General features: G+C 32.4%; 1 protein-coding gene and 1 long non-coding RNA gene across 21 annotated transcripts in view; one reads left to right on the top strand and one right to left on the bottom strand.

Annotated features, from left to right (window-relative positions):
- Window positions 1-22860, top strand: part of LOC109539304 (collagen alpha chain CG42342) — a 133008-nt gene that overhangs the window by 50959 nt on the left and 59189 nt on the right. The gene's annotated exons all lie outside the window — the stretch shown is intronic.
- On the bottom strand, window positions 11599-13566 carry LOC125502511. The gene is made up of 2 exons (XR_007280277.1): window positions 13179-13566; window positions 11599-11909 (listed from the first exon to the last, which is right to left on the bottom strand). It is a non-coding gene; the product is annotated as an uncharacterized LOC125502511 (long non-coding RNA).

Below are 22860 nucleotides of genomic sequence, written 5' to 3'. Positions count from 1 at the left end.
GATCGAGATAAGTTAAAGGTAATCACTTGCGCATTGCATAGAAGACAATGTATTATGAGTCCTTTTTTTATAAATGGAATGCGTTTTTTTACCTTAGTAGGTGAGGTAGATGGTTATGTTGGTCAGTGGGTATATTTTATGGCTTGAAATGCATAATATGTGATGGTTGATTTTGGAGATTAATTTAACTCAGTTGGTGATTTCACAAGCAGAAGAACGAAAAGAAATATTTCGATTATTGGTAGGTATGTGGGAAATTAGTTGTTACTGTTATAAAATTCTTCCTCTTCATTCTTGATTTTGGGCGAATCGCCTGTTGAATTATCGTACACTTGCGTGAGGCTGTCGCTCTATCGTTTCCTGGGGCGCCCTTCGCGTCTCTTCGTTCCAATGGGGACTTGTCGCGAGCGATTATCACAAGTCTGCGGTGGTCCATCCTGTGTATGTGCTCATTCCATTCCTTCTTCCTGTTTGTTACCCATTTATTGCTGTTCTTGACATTACAAGCTGTTCTGATCTCCTCGATTCTCTCTCTATCCATCCAGTGTTTTTCTCCGGTGATTCTAAGGAGTAATTTCATCTCAGCTGTCTCTAGGAGTCTTTTGGTTTTCGCTGTTTCTGGCCTGGTCTCTGCGGTATATCATCCGCCTCACGACGGTTTTGTAGATCCTCGATTTAGTGTCCGTTCCCACACTGTTATTGCATCATATGGCATTCAGACAGCCAGCTATTCTAATTGCTTTTGTTGTTTGATCTCTCACCTCTGCCTCAATATCCCCAAAGCCGGAAAGTTCCACGCCAAGGTAGTTAAATTTAATTTTCTGCTCGATTACGTTACCGTCAAGTTCCAGTTTGCATCTTAGAGGGTTTTTTGATGTTCTTAAGGACTTTGTTTTGGTCAGTGATATTTCCATATTTAAAGACTTGGCTGTCAGGTTGAATAAGTAATAACCTTTGTAAGTCATTTTCACTCAGTCGACACTATTTTGATTTCTGCATCCTCCATTTTGTATCCCTTTAGCCCTCAAACACTTCGAACAATTTCTTCCATTATTAAATTGAAGAAGGTAGGACTCAGGGAGTCTCGCTGACGAATACCGCTACCCGCTGGTTTTGGTTTTGTGAGGTCTCCTTCTAGTTGTGTTCGTATTTTAATGTTTGTACTTATATATGTTCTCTATGGTTTTCATGAGATTGTGTGGGATTTGCCTGTTGTAAAGGAGATGCAGGACGTCTTTCAGCTGGACACGGTCAAATGCTCTAGTTAGATCAACAAAACATATAAACGCTGGCTTGTTCTATTCAATCGATTTATCGACTATTGGTCTTAATACGAACACGGCGTGCAAGATCTTCCCGATCTGAATCCCTGTTGTTCGTCCGCCAACGATGTAAGATTGTTGATTTTGTTCGTAATTACTTTAGTTGTTAGTTTTAGAGCAGTGCTTAAAAGGTTCATTCCTCTATAATTTGATGGTATTCTCTTGTCCCCTTTTTTTAATATTAGCACAGTAGTGCTGGTTCGCCATTCATCTGGGATTTTGTGTTGATATTTAATTTTCTGTATTAAAGTTGTTAATTCCTCTGTTAGTCTTTGTCCACCGTATTTGAGTAATTCATTCTCTATACCGTCTTGCCCTACGCTTTTTCTATTTCTTAGTTTCTGTAGTGCGATTTCTACGTCGGATGTATTGATCGTGCCATCTTCGTTAATAGTTATTTCTGTTGTGGTAGGCTCATCTGCCGTGTTTGTCGTTTTATACAGATCTGTTATTTAACCGATCAGATATTTATCTGATCCACTCTTCCTTTTTATGTGGGTTGGTTCCAGCAGACCTCTTATCTTTTAAGAGAGCAATCTTATGAATCGCCATATCTGCTTTTGAAGCCCGTAGAAATCATTTTCCAGGCGTTTGGAGAACATTGACCAGTGACCGTTTTTGGTTTTTCTCATTAATTCTTTAGTTTTGTTCCTAACTTGCTTATATGCATTATATGATTCTGGCGATCGCATAGTACAATATTTTAGGTAGGCTTTTCTTTTTTCTTTGCACTGTTCCTTGACTGCTGGGCGGAACCATGGTGTCTTGTGGTTTATTACTTGGTTCACTTTTATAGTTCGTTCTCCAAGTGCCTCCCTTGCCGAATTCTTGATTTTTTTCGTATTCTTCGTTAAAAATTGTTATAGTTAAATGTTTTATCCTGTGTTTATTTTCTTCTGGCGATATTTAAAGAATGAGTTTTTAAATAATATTATAATTAAAAAGTACTTTTTTCATGTTAATTATTTATTATACTTCATCTCAGTTAACTTTCCTTTGCCGATTTTGCCATTTGATTTAAAATGAATGCTATTTAATTTTGAGAATTAAAAACATAAGTCATATTTTTAATTCATGGTTTTAACACCGCGTTTATAAAATATTTCAAAAAATCTATTTTTTCAAACCGGATACATTGTGTATTACTTAACAAATGTAAGTACAATTTAATTAGGGATAAAACCCAAAATATAACTAAATTACTGCTGCAAAAATTCGGAAATTTTAGTAAGTATTAAGTTACGAAATATTATTAATTACGTAAGACATTGCATAGTCATTTAATCTGCTTCATCACATTTTATTTTTGCGGGTTTTCGTTTTTTTATTTCACTTATTAACTTTTTTATTTTACACTAAAAACCCACTTAGCCCCTTTTAAATGAAAATGCGATTTGCATAACCAAAAACAAAAAACGTTTGAAACAATCTGAAACGAAATACATCCTGTTTAGGTAGGGTAAAACGAAAACGTCCAATAGTTTCATTGACATAATCTGATCTTAATTACAATTTGGGAATACATTCTCTCAATTTCTGCCTTTCCTTATTTTTATTGATTTTAAACTTCCCATTTTCTATCAAGTTTTAGCAGCTTCTAATAACAATTCAAAATGGTCCCGACTAGTTTCGTTAAATCCAGAGTTTAATGATTTTTCAACGGTCTTCTACTTTTATTTGAGTTTTAAATGATGATTTTCGCTAAAATTTCACAGAAAAAAGACTCGTAAGAACTGCGTTTTCTTATTATAAATTGATAGTTGCTCAAGTTTAAAGTTTGTTCTTAAGAGCCAATTGTAAAAGACTTCGCTAATGAGTTACTGCACTGAATTTTACATTTTACATTAACATCGCACTAATATTTATTGACGATTTTACCAAGATAAGAATGCTAATAAAACTCGTCCAAATTTATTCGCTTGTTCTTTGGCCAGCTTCCAACCTCTTCGGGGTAATAATTAAAAATCTTTCTAATCTTGTGAAATAAAGCAAGTAGTAAATCGTGGGGAGCTGCCTTTGTCTTGGAGACTTTCCAGTAGAATTTCAAATTCATCGTATATCTGTTCTCAGCTTCTTTAAGAAAACTGAATAATCTAAAGTAACCCGGTTTGGTCCTATTGCTATTCAGGATTTACCTTCAAATTTGATTTATACTGCGAAGGGTGTCTTTTTGAAAAGATTTAGCATTTATTTTGTAAAACCTCTGGTTTATAAGTAATTTTACTTGAATTCTATAAAACGTGTTCTTGATTGTTCATCATCCACTGAGACTAATATGTGTTTCCTGGCTTTAAAATGAATGAGAACTATTTTTCTATTTTCTGATTGTTTTCCGCCAATATATTATAGAAACATACGATCTCAAATTAGACGTGGCTAATCTCCGACTGCCTGAACTGGCTTGTTGGCAATAATAAAGTTGTGGCACTTGAAGCAATTCCCAGCACTAAAAACACCTCGTCCCCTTTGCAAGATGTTTAAGATCTGTAAATCACACCTCCTGAATATTTACACGGCAATAAATTCGCTTTAAGGAATAACAAATATGTTGACAATCCCAGTAGGCTGAGCGATCCATTAAACTTACTAAGAGAATGCGAATTTCTTTCGCTGTTGCCGTCTGATGGGCGCTATTTTTATTTCCAAATTACTTTATCTCGCAAAGAATCGCTTGGAAAAATATTGTTGGCACATTTGAAAGTAAAGTAGCAAGTAATATGCCGGGTGAAATTACTCAGAAGAGAGGTGAAAATCCCGGGTTTACCAAGAGTAAACGATGAGGAAAAGCTTAATTTTTTCAAAGTAGATTGATGAATAGACTTTTTCCAGAATTGTGAATATTCTCAAAGTATTCAAGGTATATTCTAAATGAGAAACAAAATTGCAAAGAGACATTAAATTATATTTTGAATTAAAATGCTTGTTCCGTTCTGATTTATCGCTATTCTTTCTGCATATTATGTATTGCTTAATATACAGGTGTTTTTGTAAGTTTTTCATTTTTCATTGTTTAGAAATTGGTAAGTAAAATCCACTTGAAACTCGACGAAGTGTTGAAGTTCTTACACAATAACCCAAAATTTATGTCCTTGGATATTTCCAGCCCCTTGAATAATCCCTTATTTAAACATTCCTTAATTAGTAAACATTGATTTAAATCGCAATATATGTATATTCAATTTTAATTATTTTTCTTGGTAAAATTTTTTCAAGCCTATATGAATTTATGCATCGTTTGGCAACGTTGAACTCAGCAGGCAATCGAGAAAGCTAAAGAAATATGTTTTGAGGAATTTTCTTGGAGGATTTCCAAACGCAATTAAGAGAAAAAAAGGACGTAGATTATCTGCAGCGTATTGCGATTCTGTTTATTTTTATTTGTCTTTTATGGAAATAAAGATCTTCGAATTGTTATTGCCAAGTATCGTTAAAGCCGGAATGGTCGAATTAAATACCATTTAATGGTAGATAAAAGTATTGTAGTATAAAAGTACTCCTCATTGATTTTGAGTATCACATGAGTAAACCGGTGTTGTGCTATTCTGAAAAATTTAAAATTAATTAATACAGTTAAGTTAAAATTATATTTAAGACTGACTGACTTTCCAAAATTCCTTACTGTCAAATTAGAGGAGCTAGAGTCTTTTTGGCCATTTCTAGGATACACGTGCGTGATGAAATGTTAAAACTCGAACAAATCGCCCGACTGAATGATTTTTTAGAAATTAACAAACTTGCCCTTGATACTCATAAAGCTCTTGGCTTGTTGGCAGATTGGCGTTCAAAAATTATTTACATTTAATCTAAGGCACGTGGACCTTCCGGTCATTTAGAAAAGAGATGTTCGTGTAAAAAGATAGAAAATTGCAAGTATTTAAGTTACTCGGACGATTTTTCAGAAAATGAACTCTCCCTCGATTATCACTAAAGCTCTTAAGCAGACTGGCTTTCTTTCTCTTCTGAAAGTGTTACCACATTTCGTGGTAAATTAAAAACTGTTTGTTCTCCTTTGACCAGGTTTGTCAAATTATCAATAGGAATAATTTTCAGGCAAAGATTGTCCATATTTGCACAATGGTTTATAAGCAGACAAAAGGTCCAGGTGGAAACCTGACTTCGAGGTGGTCTTGCGCCAATTCAGAGCGGCTAAAGCAGGTTTTAAAGAAGTCAAAATATTGATAATGTCGATGAATGCGTATTCTTTGCGGCTATTAATACGTGCAGCCGTGCATTTTTAGACAAAATGCAGTTCAAGAGCGTACCAGTATTCTGCGAATACTAAATTGTTTACTAGAAACGTTAAGGTGTTGTTAGCCATAGGGTGATTTCCAGATGTGTGATGCGAAATTGTTAAATTGAACAGATGCAGTTTTATCCCCCGAGGATGATTCTTGCATTAATAAACAGATAGACAACGGGAACAATTTTTAATCCAGTTCAGATGTGGTGAGGAGCTTTTGACACGCATAAATCAAACCGCTTTTATACTCCCAACCAAGATAGTTCTGAGACGACAATGCTCTTTTAGCGTTTCTAAAGGATTTAAACTGTGTAATTTATACGTGTCTTATATGTCTGAGCTGTCAGGATGGAAGAAAACGTTTAGTGAACGATGAAATCCGTTTTGTACGTTTAATCAATTGGTTGAGAGCTTTAGAAGATTTTTTTAAGACGTAACTTCGAATTGGCCATTTGAGAGACAACGTGGAAAATTACATTTGCAATGGCATTCGCTAATTGAAATTGAAAAATGTTATTGGTTGATTTTGTCGGAAAGATCTAACTATCGAATGGCATAGATTGGAATTCCGTTTTATAAATTCCGAAGCATTCCTGCAAGCGAGTGGGATTTTTATGCATTTATACGATGCTTCCAATGAGGAAGACTGAATTTTCCTGGCTGGTTGGATGTTTTCTTTTCATTTAAAATCAGCCTTATTTCTGCTGGAGTATTTTAATATAAATAACGCTTTTCTCGGGAATGTGTTATTGTACAGTATTACTGGAAACCGATACATACATGTGTGTTTTCAGGGTTGGTAAACCGAAGAACATTTGCCGAGACTCAATGAAATTCATGCCAACTACATGTTATTAACAATCGATCACTTGAATATTTATTTCTACTGTAATTTCCAATCCTCCCAGTTACCAGCAATGTTCGCGTCTCAATGTGTTTTACTCAAAGATGTTCTTAAAATTCAACAGATTTGACTAACATTTTTGTTTGTTTTATAGGTAAGGATCTGGCCACCTCTCTGAACTGGGGCTTGCATGTGAGTATATCAAGTAACTTTCGCTTCATACGGGCAGCAACTCGTTTAGCCGAGTAAATTGAAATTTGCTGCAAAATGATAAATGCATTTGGACGTGGTAGAGTCGACTAGACGAGACTGGATATTTACGGATGGCTGGTTTGAATTTCCCACCAGACGAGCCCCGCAATCAGGGGCCCAAACAAACCCTTTCGGCCCACTGCGTTGCAATCAAAACGTTATTATCTGGGGTGTTACGTACCGGTTAATGGAGCTGGTGCGACAACAATGAACTCGGATGATTGCCAACGTTTGATCCGGTCGGTACAAATAAGTTCACCAAACAGATTAGCCATTTTGCATATCTATTGAATCCGGCTAACGTAAAGCTTTATGATGACGAACCAGGAGTTTTCGATACATTTCAACTACACATAATTTCTGTCTCAATTGCAATGGTTTTCTGAAAATAAAAGAACAGTGAAAAAGTTTTCCTGCTCTATAGCACAGAGATCGGAGATATTACGTTGGCTACTTGCCTACGTTTGTTAGCTCTACTGCAATCCTTTCTTGCATTCCTACTCGTGTTGGGCGCAATTTTATATTTCCGAGTAGCATTGGAAAATAAAACTGTGCAAAAAATTAACTTTATTTCTGGATAGCATTGGACAATAAAACTAGTTTTTTTATTATTTTCAGAGCAAATAATGATCTTTAAGTTGGCCTCTATTTTCATTTCAATGAGACCGAAATATATCGTTGGTCCTACTATAATTTCTTCTTTGAATCACCATATCTCATCAATGAGGCACGTTTTCAAAAAAATGATTTTTACAGCGAAATCCACATCTGGTTATTTTAAACGACTGAAGGTCCTTGGCCAAATTTCATTTTTTTAATGTTAATGTATGTTATTTCCTTCGTTAAAATATAATTTTTTTAGCGGGGTTTTTATTACAATTAAATTTTTTAATTAAGTTTAAAAGCATACATTATTATGCATGTTTTTAAGCAAAAAAATCATATTTTTAAGCAAAATAACAACAAAATCAATAAATAAAAATAGAGGATAGTTCACGTGTCATGCTTCATTAAACCTATTCGGTTTTTTTTCTATTTCCTTATTTTTACACTTTTCGAAATCCAAGCCAAGTATCAAATTTCTGAAGAAATAAATTATCCGAAGACTTTCAAGCTAGATGAAACTTTCTATTGTGAGATTCACTTTTCTGTTTAAATTTGTTTTGCTATTGTTGGAAGCAAATCCTTTTAGTAAATTATATACTTTTTACCTTAGCCTGATTGGGATAATGATAAGAGGCCCAAAAACTGAAAAATATCTGGAGGAATTCTAGTAGAGAACTACAATGTGAAAGCGAATGAAGAATATGACGTATGAATATAAAGAAATTAAGTATTAATCAAAAGTGTTACTAAATTTGATATAAAGCTATCTCCATATAAAAACTTGCTAATGTTGTGCGAATTTTAGATTGTGAATAGAACCAATTAAATAAATAAAATTAACAAAATTCTCAACTAATTGCTATGCTAAATTCGCGACTAATTTCGTCAATTTTTGGCGACGACATTTTGTTTTCTAGAGGATCAGATAATACTGAGATAATAATAATTGTAAGTAAATGGTGAAGAATTAGTTTTTTATCGGCTTTTATCTTTGAATTTAGTGTTCATTGATCTACATTTTTTTCAGATTATATTTCATCTAGTAGTTGCATAGACTTTGATGTGTTTTAGTACGATTACATACTATTCCTGAAAGAACAGAATGCGTTAGAAAGGGGATTATTTGCTTGGAATAAAATGTAAATTTTCATTAATTTAGATACAATGTGACAACTTAGATACAGAGTTACAGAGTGATTCTCAGAGTTTGACAATCCCGAAATTTGAAATGCAAAACAAGTAATATTTAAAATATTACTTACAAATTACAAAATTTCTCAATAATTGATGTGTGCATTAAAAACTCAAAAGTTAAAGGACGGCAAATTGAAAAAAAAACGATTTGTGTTCTGTGCTGCATTGAGAATGACAAAGTCATAAGTGAAACGATTTTTTGAGCTGGATACTTAAAAGGCAGCATATAAAACCAAATAATATAATAGTTGCGTACAATTATATGGCCACTTTTGCCGCCTATTCGTATAAAATAAGACGTATTATATTTATACGTATTTAACTATTAAATGTTTGGTCAGAAGTCATAAGAATTGAGTCTCAGATAGTCTTCAGACTAAAGATAATCAGTTTTAAGATATACGGTATAAGAGTTATAAGTCATAGTTAAGTTTCGGTTACACATAAAATCTGTACTGTTTGTATTAATTTGGAAATAAATTGTTTTTAAAACGCAAACTTTCAAATTAATCAATAAAATTGTTCTTAAGACAGGATTTGCAGATATTTACATTTATCTGATACTTTTGCAAACTTTCTTAGTATAAATGTGCAACAGCAACAAAATCAGCTTGTTACGGTTATTATATCAGTAACAATATTTGGAAAGATGAAAATATACATATACATTTTAGAATAGTTCCGTTTAGTATTTTTGTGTACTAAATGAAAATTGTACATGAATTCTGCTCCCATTTACAAATTTGCAAGTTATTTCGGTCAACACCTTGGTTCCATTGATGGCAACTTCCACTTTTTTCAACTCCTAGCTTTTCTTATTAAACTGTTAAACAAGAAGCAACAAACAATTTTTTTGATAATAAAACAAAACAATATTTATTTATATATTAGTCTGGAAGGAATTATCCGCTTAAGATGCTACACTCACCTACTCAAACAATCTTTCAACCAACTGATTATTTACTCAATCAACAGTGATTTGTGTGGTACCGACAAGGGAGCCGGAATGTTGAAAGAAATGCAACTGCCGAATATTTAAAGAAAGTTCTTAAGAGGCATGAAATAAGCTTTCGGATAAGTGACGGATAATAAACCAGCTGATTTAATTTTCATTCCAGAGCATTTCCTTCGTGCCAATTGGAATTTTTATGACCAAACATTTGCGAAAAATACATTTGTTTTCAAAAAACTTCAACGAGTCAAGGAAGTATGTTTATTTGATGCAATTTTTCCATATTTTTAATAAATTTAAATTATATGAAGCAGAAATGGAAATTTCAATGAATTGGTAAACAACTGGTAAACTTTGGGCTGATATCAATAAATTGAAACTGATAAAGTTTTTTCTAAAAGAGGATTGAGAAGTTATTTGGATAGTAGTTTTGTTAATTTATGTCTATCGGGTCTGGTAACATGTTTTAATGCATTGTTAGGAAGCGTTATTTTTACGTTGTTTAATTCTCCTGTTGATAAATGCTGGAAATATGATGATGATACATTAAAAGTCAGAAAAATAATTTGTTCGGAACGTAATTGTTTGAACGGAACATTCATTGGCTAGTGCAAGAAAGCTGCTTTGATTTTATAGGTAGTTTTACTTATAGTTTCTTCACCGGCTATCTAGCAATTTATTCGCAGGCCAACTCCACTAAAACTTTGAAAGTGTCCTTTGCCTCTATCTCGAAGCAAAGTTCAGACTCAAAAGAGACATTATTGTGTTACAAGAAATTAAGCAACTCATTAAAGCTTGATTATAGTTTGCAAATTCCGAAATCCCGTCGAGAGTATACAATATCCGTTATAATCAAAGTTCTAATGCAGCTAACTCCGTTCGGTAATGCCGCTAAAGAAAATTATTGTTTGACGTTGCTAGTTTGAAATAATTGTAAGTGCCGGTTGCGAATTTACATAATTCAAGGAAACAGCAGGATAAGATAGTGGAGATGGCGGAATCTCCAACACTTTCGAGATGTACTTTCGTAGCAGATGCATCAAATTGTCAGTATTTTCCGTAAGTACCCGCAAAACTTTCCGAATTATATTGTGTTTTCAGTGGAAAAGCGAGCAGAGCCACTGTGTCGACAAATTATCCGACAAACTTTAGTTATTTGCTCGGTTATGAAAACGACAACTGGCTACAACTTTTTCGATGACAAACTCATTCGTTTACTCAAACTTTATTGTTTTACTCAAATGTTAACGTCGCTAATAACATAAAAACACAATGGAAAGGAATAGAATTCCGTTCGAATTTAAAAATATTAATTAACTCCCCATAGTTAGCTGAAATTGTTAAATATAAAAAGTCCAATTTCGACTCAATGTCCTGATTTTTCCACTTAATTTTCCATTTGCCTGGAGAATACATATATTTTTACACAGTCTACACGTCGCTATATGGTTCACTTGTTCTATTTACTCTGAAACAAAAGTACACACGGGAACATACACGGAGTATCAGCGATAAGTTTCACGCAAATGTAAATTTATACAGCGTGCCGCAGTTTACAATAGTACCAACACTTTATTTACTATGGGAGCCTGTTATCTTAATTAACTTCTTTGGTTCCCTTTGTCATGACCGAAATGGAAGCGAGATATCACAACACTTGGTATGTATAAGTTACAATCTAGCGGCTAGTTTTTGTCTAAGGAAGCATCTAGATAAGAAGAGTTAAGCGTCTGGAAAGGTTAACAGAACTGATTTGCTTATGTGTAGCTTAAGTAATAAAATATGTATACTTTAATATTCGATAATCGACTGAGAGTATTTTTTGCTTTTTAACATAATTGTTTTTTTTTGTTTCAACAATAATTGTACATTTGGAAAAATGGGAATGCTGTTTTATTAGACAAGTCGAATGTAAATCTTCTATTAAGTATTATCAATTAGTTGGAGTGTTTAATTTGTCCAAGACTTTTTTTTTATTTTTTGCATTCAGCATATTTTTTATGTGAATGTTTCTCTGTTTTGTTAAAGATATTCTTATGCCAATTTATAAGCAAATTTTTGAATTAATATCAATTTTTTATGTATTTATTTCTTGATAAAAAGGGCATCAAGTGCGTTTTGATGACTTAAATAAGGATTAGGGTTTTTCGGTATATCCAGATTTTCCGAAAATAATTCGTGCGTGAAATTTTCAATATTTAGTTGTGTATGTTTTATTAAAATTAGCGTACATTTCTAACAAATAGGCGGTTAAGCCTGGACTTTTCAATTTCGGTTTGAATTTTTGTCACTCGACTACATCGAAAACTTAAGTCTACACCAGTTGATATACAAGTGTATTTTTACATAATCCAAACGGTTCTCTAAATCGCCTCATAGTTTTAGTTTCTTGAAAATTTGAGGTTGCATTTTGAGAACGCCTTCAATTGATACTTGCAATGACATTGACGACTATATTTATCCGGCGTTGTTAAACATTTTATCACGTCCAAAACCAGTCTAGAAGGAAAAACGGCCTTTAGAGCGATAAAATATACAAACACTACTCTGTGTTTTCTTCAAGTTTGGTTCGCTTGAAGTCGTATTTGGAATTTTGAGAATTATTCAAGGCAAGCCCCACTTTTTCGCCTAATTTACGTCCTCGTTTTTGTATTATTTATTACCCCAAACCAAGTGAGATTGAAAAGCAGTTGTAAGGAAAATAAATTGAGCAAATGTAAGTTTCCACAAAAGTTTGGGTTTCTTAAATGTTTTTCTTAATTTTGAGAATTATTCATAACTAAACTTTCAATGGTTTCCATTTTTTCCTCATTTTTGAAGTATTCAGTACGCCTAAACGAAGCGAGATGGAAAAACAGTTGTTACGAAACGAAATTGAGCAGACCTCACTGTATGATTTCTCAAATTTTGGGTTTTTTAAAGGTCTGCACTGAATTTTGAGAATTACTCAACATGAGACTTGTAAGTTGACTATTAAGTCGCAATCGAAAATTTATTAGGCCCAAACCAGTTGAGACGAAAAGTAGTTTTGCGGCAATAAATAAAGCAAACTTTACTACCCACTCTATGTTTGCCCAAAGTTCGGTTTCTTTGGATCTTTGGGATAGAAATTATTGAAAAGCGGAAAATTATAAACACAATTCAGATTCTATTACGTGTTATGTTACATGATTTGGCGGCATAATTTATACCGCCAGTTTTGTTCTAATATTTTAAAACTGTTATTTCCAATTTGTAGATATTTTCGCACTTAACCCTACAGTTTGGATTTTACGTTGTAGATCAACAAGCAAAAACTACTTTTCAAACCGTAACGTCGTCCCGATTAGATTTAATCATTCTGCTAAACAGAAAATCGCCGACACAAACTTAGTTAAGCAAATAAATTTTATTGAAATCTAAATATTATAGATAGTAAGAAACAAGGATTTCATTTAAGAAAGAACGGCACAAAATCGTATTTATTCGCTTAACCACTTTGCGGAAAATAAGTCTTTAAGGAAATGGCTTGAAAAAACGCGAAGTGGATTCGTAAGGCTGGTTTCTCGTCTCAACCAGCGACAGATCAGAAATATATATTAATGCTTTTTATTTATTTGTATTACCAATAAGAATTTTGATTCCAAATTTGCCTTTAATATGTTTTTGCCACTGCCCCGTTCCTAAAATTGATAGTTAGAAAAATTGGTAGTCTTTCACTTCTCATTGGTGTTTTTGAAATAAAATTTCAAGCGAAACCCAAACAAGTATGTCGATAGATGTACTTACCTATATTTTGCTTGCAACTATGATAGAAATTTGAATATCGGGCAGGACTCTAATAGTTTGCAATGCAAATTTAAAGCCGAAATGAAGCTACAACTAAATTACTACTTGTTCACCTTAACTCCTTTATGCAAATTTAAAAGAATCTACATAGTGCAAGCGTTGTGCACAATATCGCGTCTCAATTTACGGAAACGATTCTCTAGCGATCTGGTCTTTGTTGGGTCCATGGAAATGTGGAAAATTTCCACCGCAAAGAATCAGTTTGACAGACTTTTAAAAAATAATGAATTTTCCGGTGCCATACAATTTATCACGTCGGGGCGCCAAGCCAACGCTTGACATATTTATAAAATATCTCTAATGTCAAGTGAAAACTTCATCACCTCTCCCTTTAAATTACGACTTTTGTTATTCCAGTCTACGTGACTCCGGAATTAAAATAAAAATATGTGGTCGAAGACTGTGCGGGCACAAAAGTTTTAGAATATCTTTGACTCTAGGTGGGTTTTATTGTGTTTGGGATTTGATAAACTTGTCTCCAGTAAATTCTTTAATGCAAATGTTAAGACCATTTATCAATCAGTTCAGCATCTACCTGGTAATCGGGTTATAAATCAATCAGCAGTAAGTTGGAATAAAAAACACTGCTCAAGTTGCCTGCAAAGCACATGATGGTCTGACTGCATTACTTAAATAGACACTAATTGCAAGACGATGGAAAATATCTGATCATGCATATTTCAGCCACACGCCTTGTTTTATAATTTGAATTCTCGGCGAATATTTTATCAGTATTGCATCAAAACTTGCTGAAATGTTAATTGCCTGGCTTAATGAGCAAACCTCATAGAAGGAGAATAATTGCCCAATGAAAATTATAGTTGATATGATAACATGTACTATCGCATACAAGATAAGCAAGGAATAAAAATACATATCCTTTCACCTATATACCTGGTGAATCCCCTTATTGACATATTTCCTGAATATATGCAGTACTTTCTGAGTAATGCATTTCTAAAAATGCAAATAGATGCCATTGATTAAATTCTGAGAATGGATCCGAAATTTCGCTGGTAAAATAAATAAGGTTTAAAAACCACTCCAATGCAAATCCAAACATCCAGCTGTGTAAACGGAGCTGGATAATTGCAACAAAAAGCCGAGTGTCACTATTTACATATGCATGGTCGATTTAAAACTTCCATTTCCTGCATTATTTTTGCTGAAATCATACATATTTGCGTTTTAGTACAACTAATCCATTAACGGATACACGATAGATGCGGTTTGTTCATGATGTTACATCATCATACTTTTATGTTCCTTGGACTGAAATATCCCACAGTATTTTTTTATTTCGAACCACTCGAAAGGAATAATTACTTGAAATATCAAAAAAGTAGACGTGTATCTCCCTCCTTTGCTGATTGTGTCGTGCTCAATTAAAAAATATTGAAAACTTTTAATGATTTTTTGGTGATTTACAGCAATGCAGATGATTTTGTTGATACATTTGTTACCTTCCGAGTTTTTATACAAATTTTTTGTTAAATGAGCAACATAGCTATCTTACTATATTGTGCTCAAACAACGTTTTATGAATTCCTGTTTCGAATCTAAAAATATATGTAACAATAATAATGAATCAACTAAATGCAAAATAAAATGATTCTTTTCATCCATGTTCCAGAAGGATGAATGTAAGTCCCATGAGTTTCATAACGGCGTAAGCAAACTTTACTATTAAAAAACAATGGGGTCAATCTTCGATTTTGAAACACATTATTTGAACAATGTTTCAATCTCAACACAAATTGAAAGTTGGTTTTTAAAGAATTATCAATTTTCTTTATGAAAAGAAGTTTAATTAAACAAAGATAATTTTTTGGATTAGGTTTTAGCTTTAAAAACATGCTTTTGCCATGAAGATTTGGTCTGAATTATCATAACACTCGCTAGTACAATTCCTATTTTTCATACTGTTGAAATTGTCTAGCTTTTCGAAAAAAATGTATCCAAGAATGATAAAGGAATGAAAAAAAGTGTAAGGACATGAACATTGAACAATATTTTCAAATTATATCTGTTGGTAAATTTTAAAAAAATAATTATATTTGTTATATTTTGAGTCATCTTTTGCGGCATTGTATTTATTGTATTTTCGTCCCTTTTTTTAGCTTTTATTTCCATTAAGTATGTATTTCTGCATATTCTGGCGCGTATAAATTGCATACAAACGTTTGCAATGTGTTTTTTTTTGAAAATTTTGTCACAATCGACGAGGATTTTGAAACAGGATTTCTTATTCTCTATAATTACCACTTTAACATTTTACCTTTAAATTAGTAAGTACGAATTGAATGCATTTGAACGTGCCTGGAAAAGTAAAAATTCGCTAAGATTTACTCTTCACATGCACCCCTTTCAATCAGAGCATCGATTTTTGGGCTTGAAAGATGGCTTATTGGAGATGGGAAATCGAAATGATTACCCAAAATGTGTCAATACACGTAAATTATATCTCGATAATGCGCTGCGGGCGCCAATCTCGGCCTCCAAATACCCAGATTTGAGCACATGCCGAGGAATTGGGCTTTTGATGGAACTACGCTATTTATTAAGGGGGAAATTGGATGTATCTGGTTTGTATGAAAAGACTATTCAGGAACATTTAAACATTATCAAGCGGCAAGTTGATTTGGAGAGAAAATACTTTTTTTGGATCAATAAAGACTTCAGTTAAATTTTTGTAATACTGTAGTTTTTTCAGTTTAATTTATTGAGGACAATATTAACTGAAAGACATTAGTTAGTTAGTATTCGCCAAATACACATTTCAGCTTTCTTGCAATATTTTCATTATTGTACGTTTCTCTAAATTGCTCAAGATTTATTTCATTTGGCACCTTTTCTTTATTTTAACCCGTTTTGAAACTAATTGCTTTTTTAGTGGTGGCCACCAGTCACTAATTTCAGAGCTCAAAAACTAAATGCAATTGAAAAGTAAATATAACAAACCAAATTAAAATAATTCTGTTTTAATTTAATAAGTCATTAAAAATAAAAAAATCTGCGTTAAGGTAAATCTTTGTTAACGCTAAATGACATGTATACAACCTAAACAGATTCAAAGTTTCCAGCAGTTTTATTGAGAACTATCATGTCTCATTGAATAAAGTATAAAACATTTACAAATATAAATAAAATAGTAGTAGGTAGTATGCGTCCTTTTTCGTCCCGGACGGTCTTCCTGCCCGTGAGGTGTAGTTATAATAATATCTGCACAAAATATGTTCATAGTAATATAGATAGATATGTGCAAGAATTAAGAAAGAATGTTAATTAAAAATATATGCTTTCTAATAAGGTGTGGGGAGGGGAAAGGTATCGGGAGTGTGGTCAGTCTTCTAAGAGAGAAAGTTAGTATTGTCCAGTTGTAGAGGTTGTAAATAAAATATTTACTTTATTTTCAAACTTTTTCATTTCAAATTATACAAGAACGACACATCGGATAAACACATAGAAAATTAAATGACGTCGGAAATATAAATATAATACAAAAGTACTTGCATGATCCACCCAAATCTTTGAATCAAATTTTGATTTCTAACATTCACTTTTCAATCGGTGTTTCGGATCTAACAATTTGAAAATATTTTACCGGGGTTAATAATAATCATATTAATAATAGTCATAATTTATAATAGTCATAATTATTAATAATAGTCATAATTTATAATAGTCATAATTATTAATAATAGTCATAATTTGTTTATCCGCAATGTTTCGGTCGAGAAGCCTGCAAGATCTGGAAGCTTGCTAATTTTTGCATGTAATTTCTGAGAATTTTGGGTTTTTAGGACGTTAGGATTGGATTGTTTTCAACCATTGCTTGCGAAATGCAAAAAAAATGTATCCACGACTCCCTAAAGACCCCGAAAAACTCGTTGTTTCATTGAACGGTAGCAAACGCGTATCTCGTATGATAAAATTGTCTGCGTATGCAAATTACACCAAATTCACGAGATTATACCAATCAGCAGGAATTGAGAGCAAATTTTGATTATGTGATCTTTAATGTTCACCTCAATCTCGGCAACAGAGGCAACTACTTGGTTCTAACTTTAATATCTTAGGGATCCTCCAGATTCTTTTCCTCTGAATAATTTGATGATTTATATGCATACCTATTTGTACCTCGCGTTCTATATTTACTTTCTTTTACATGTTTATTGTTATGTATTTTTCGAACGAGGATTGATGGTTAATGGTCATTTTATGGTTAAATGAAGTTGATTAAATGCCTATGAATGAATTCCTGAATATTTTAAAATTTGTCGCCACTTTATGTGCAAAAGTTAGGTTTTGATAGCATACGAGGTAAAACACGTTTTTTTACAAGAAAACTTAAAGTTTTAGAGCAAATTTCCGGAACATTCATTCCAATACTCCACCAAATAACGGAAACAACCAGTTAATTTCCAAACTACCTTAATTTGGGCTCTAAACGTTTAGTGGGCAATATTAAAGCAAATTCCCAGCAAATCTAACTAAAATCGATCAATTTGGCTTAGTAGTTAATGAAACAATTACGAAGTAAGCGGACACAAACTAAGAAAAAGGTTAGCAATTTGTATTCGTAAAGTCAGCAATGATTTATGTCTGCTGTTCGCTTTACGCTACTTGAGAATTTGTCGTCAGCTTCGCTGAATAGGAAATCGAGTTTTTTGTTTGTCCATATATCATTTTCAGCAGAAAACTTTTCAGAATGATATTATCATTAAGGAGGAAATTTAAAAAATTGAAGCAAAAGTTGAGATTTATTGCTGCAGTGCAGTGACACGTTCGAGTTCGAAGTTGAAAAACCACATCTTAGTATATAGGGTCGACTAGTTTTCTTAGATATTTTTTTATTAGCATTGTTTAAGTTCGTTATTTTGATTGCAATATTTAAAATCACAAATCAAAATTGTTTGCTGACGACATTAAAGTTCAATAAAATTGAAACTGCCCTGGCCGAGCAACTAATTGTTTACGCGGATTCACACAAAATATTTATTGGATTGAAATGTTTTGTTTGGTTATTTAAAGTTTGGTATATATGCAAATATTGAATGAAACATGAAATTTTTATTACGGCTTTAACCCACAATGAATTATAATTTCGAATTGAAATGCAAACTAGTATCAATTAAAGTTTGGGCTTCAATTCTGTGGGATGTTTTTGCTGCATTCTGCCGCTTAATTGATCGAAAACAACCATACTTTATCTATTTGCAAAAATAAGAATTTTATAGCCGACTAAGTAATTATTAAAATATATTTTTTAAATTTCCAACTTCATATTCGTGTTATTTATATTAAATATAAATACAGTATTTGTACACCTCTGAATAATAAAATATGAATATCCCAAAAGCGATCTAACAACCTGGCTGGAGTAAGTGAGCGGTTTGGGTCGTTAACGATAACAATCTGGAGAAGTTCTCAAGGGACATAAACGTACAAATTGGATTATATTGTGGGATAATTGTGTAGTTTCACAGTATCCTTCCTGGCTTGAACTTGGATATTTTCACAGAACTCACTTCCAGCGGAAGTTTTAGCGCTATGAACTTTCCAGCATAAATTTAGTCACTGTTTCATATTATTAACTCGGTAAAATATCATTTATTTATCTGCCAAGCTAATTGTTTCGTGTCATGCTAATAGCATCAGAGTGTCATAAATTCATAAAGTTTAACGTCTATTATTCTTTTAGAATGTGCCATATTGTGCAGTACATTAAAGCCTTAAAACTGGTTATAAGCTTCAAGCAGAACCGCAAATGCAATTTGATATTTAAATTCTTCTGTGTTTTATTACTGCTTTTTTGCATCTTAACTGTTCAATGTATATGAAGAAGAGTATAAGAGTGCTGTTTTTCCTTTATTGCATTTAGTAATATAAATTTTAAACTAAGCTAGAGATGTAATTAGATACATTCCTTTTGCTAACGATACTTTGAAATGTTCAAGCAAATAAAACGTTAAGTGGTTATATTTATTACTAATTTAGTCTTTGTTTTTTTTTGCGTTATTTGAAATATTACGTACATGTTATAATTTATATATTTTTTATTCTTATCTACGTTTTTAACTTGTTATTTTAATTATTTTTTTGGTAAAGCGAATTTTCAATTTGTTAGAAATTTTCCTGGGTTTTAATCGAATTTATTCCTTGCTTTATGAACACAGTGCAAGTATTCATATGGTACAAGTATTGTTATTAGATGGGATAATGGGACTTACTATCGCCTCTTTTCATCTGCTCCTACTGTTTTCCTATGTTTTGTTTGTTATTCCTTAAATTATTTTTTTGTGAAGGTCAAGGCGATGGAAAAGGAACATGAAATGAGGTATTGGTGTATGTATGAAGATATTGGAAAGTGATGGCATTATATTTTTTGTTCACAAGACGTCTAGACACGAAGGTCTAAAATAATTTTAAATTGTTTTCCTTCTTAGTATCTTTAGTTTTCGCGTCGCCTTCTATTGAAGACAATAATTGACTTTAGTTGAAAGTTGAAATGAAGTTAAATAAATAGTGTTTTCAAGAAAATATATATGGGCTTGGATACGTAAATGGTAGTAAGTTGAGGAATTTAGTGAACTTTTTACAGAATTTTGTGGACAAAATATATTTATCTCGAAGTGGAAGAGTAATTTTAATCCAAGTAAGTTCCCATTCAACTTTAAAATCGATTTTTCTAAAGCATTATCATGCCCTTGACCTTTTATCCGTTATTGAATTGGTCGTTCCCAAAAGCTTCCAGTGGTAATTTAACCTAAAGGAAACAAGAAGCTGCCTGACATCAAAACATTATTGGTAGCGTCAGATCTCGAGGATGGCTGTTCGCGTTCCATTTGAAGGGCCCTCGAAACTTGTCGAGATCCTTGGGCCAACCATGCATACTATATTGAAGTGCTTATTCCAAAAAGTTAACAGAAAAGAAGCGTTTACATCTCTAGTGCTTTCAAAATGAATAATTATCTGCAATTATCAATTTCTTGTCCAACACTAAACATATTGTATGTCTGCTAGTTTGGAATCGTTAAAAGCTACTACATCAGAAGTGAATTGCTCTTGTACATGTTCTTTTTCAGACTGTTCAGTATTAATGTTTTACTTTGTTTTTGGTGGTAGTTTCAATTAGATTACTGGTATAGGAAATTATATTCAGGATAATTACTTCAATAAACACAATATTTATTGGCAAAAATTTGCGATAAGTTTCAAGTGGCTCTGGTGCAGTTGTATATAATTTGTATTTGTAGCTTTAGTGGGTTGCCGACCTACAAAAGTGAGATGTAAATGATGATGGTAACTTTAATTGGCCGAAACATTAATTTAGCTGTAATTGAGGTCAATTGAGATGATTTGGAAGAGGTGAAATATTTCAAGTTAAAACATTATAGCAAGCTGTACGGTTCCTTTTTATTTCTTAACAATTTTTTAATTCCATAGGTTTTAGGTTAGTTAAGTTAGGTTAAGTTTTGCATAATCATAGTTTTATTAGTTTTTTGTATTTCCTTACCAAATTAGTAGTCAAATCTTCAATCTCTAAGTAATTCACAAATGCGTAACATTCGATAGCGTTTTTGTATGAGAAGAGTTTGATTAACATGTTACTGACTTTCTTGCGTTCCCTGTTGACTTTTAGGTTTAAAAAATAGATCCTTAGAAATTTAGGAAATGAAGATTTACTGAATCAACAAACTTACTCGGGAGTGCAGCAGCTTTTGCCCCAAAACGTAAAAAATCAATAAGTTTGGCAATTTCAAAAATGCTCAAAGAGTGTTCGTGTCTTTTTTACAATCGTTTGATTATTTTGTTGCCTTTGTTTAGTATTCTTTTAAACCTATATAAACTACTTGTTAATTTTTTTATTTAATGGCGTTAAGAAAAATCTTAGCAACAAAAAACGTTTGAAATCCACATAACAAAAATGAGAGAAATTGAAAACTAATAATTAAAATAAAATAATTTTGTTATATAGAGATCACTGTACATATTCATCTTCATTTAGTCTAGATGCCAATAAATTAACTTTGTTAAAATCTGAATCCGCACGTAAAACTCTTTCATATTCAAACCCTCTATTCAAACGATGTATTTTCAGAAAAAAATTGGCAATTATTTGGTATCCTTATTCAGAAGGAGCGCCTTACTAATTCTGTATCTTATATTTACGTTTTTCTTTACACATTTTTTACATATAACTGTATTAGAAGGGTGCAAAATTGCCATTAAAACCTCAGGGCAAACTTCTAAAAATATTCACGTATACTAATTGGATTTTTTCTACAGCTTCAGATTGAGTGGGACGTAAGACGCCCACCAGGTGATTAAGTGTTAATAAAGCGTTCGTTTACTAAATAGAAAGATAGAATTTTCCATCAATTTCTAAATATTCTGGTTAAAACACCACTGAAAACACACTATCAGAAATTGATTTTTTTACAGTATAAACGAACTTATTTTTAAACCAGCCTAGCTGGATGGATAGTCGATGTGGAATATTTAAATCAATTTTATGCTAATAGGGTCAACTAGTTTTGTCAAGACAGTGGAATTCTAACCCACACATGCCACTAAATTTCATTTGCTAGCATGGCGATGCTCCTATTCGCGTTAATTTTTTTTTCTGGTCGGCAGCTTTAAAATTTATGTTTATTGTATGAGCCATAAATTTCCGAGGCGCCACCATGCTTTACATTTTACAAGTTGTTTTAATGTTATGCCTTGTAAATTATATTGCTGTTTGGTTATTTATTTAAATTTGACAGTTTATTGTTCCAAGACATCTACTTTTATCGTTGTGAAGAAGGACAGCGACGATACATGAGTCACATTGTATATGTTGAATGGAATTCCTGTTAAATGATCTAACTATTTATGAAGAGTGTTTTCACGGTGGTCGATGCGATAAATAAATAAATTGAAAGGAACCCGTTTAATAACACTAAAAGCTTCCAAGGCAACTTGAACTAGTTTAACAGCAGTAACATGCTCATGTAACTCTTTGCAATGCAGAAATTTTTTTTTTGGGTTTTGACAAAATTTTCATTCCAGTTTGAATTTTTTTATGACACCAGGAGAATATTTTATAGTGTCTAAAGTGCTTATTTATTAAATGTTGTTAATTAAATTTGTCAGTGCTTGTCTGTTGGTATCAATATTATTCCCTCAACTTGGAATGTTTTTGTCACGTTTTCATTCTTACGCGTTCTATTAAATCGACTAGAAACACATGTGCTTATTCGACAAATTAAACTGTCGTATTAATCAAGTCACTTCACAGGGACGCTTTGAATAGAGTGCTCACTTCTGCTCTCAACCGTAGCACTGTCGAAAAAGTTTACTAATGTATTATTCGTCATCCACAAATGTTGCTACCCACTGTCTTAAAACGATGTTTCACAGAATTACTAGTTTTTTAATATAATTTTTGAATAATTATTTTTGTTTTTGTCTTGTGTAAGAATTTATTGGAGAAATTGTTTGAAGGCAATAACATTTACTGCTAATACTAATAATAATAATGGAACACAAAGATATCGGTTCTAATTTATTAAGTTATTTTGAAATTGCGATTTAATTATTTAAAGAATCCATTCACTAACGTTAATGTTATTAT

This window comes from Dendroctonus ponderosae, unplaced genomic scaffold (assembly GCF_020466585.1).
Source record: "Dendroctonus ponderosae isolate FM_Combo_2020 unplaced genomic scaffold, Dpon_F_20191213v2 Dpon_F_20191213_1, whole genome shotgun sequence".
NCBI classification, from domain to species: Eukaryota; Metazoa; Arthropoda; class Insecta; order Coleoptera; family Curculionidae; genus Dendroctonus; species Dendroctonus ponderosae.
This window is presented reverse-complemented; position numbering and strand designations above follow the sequence as displayed.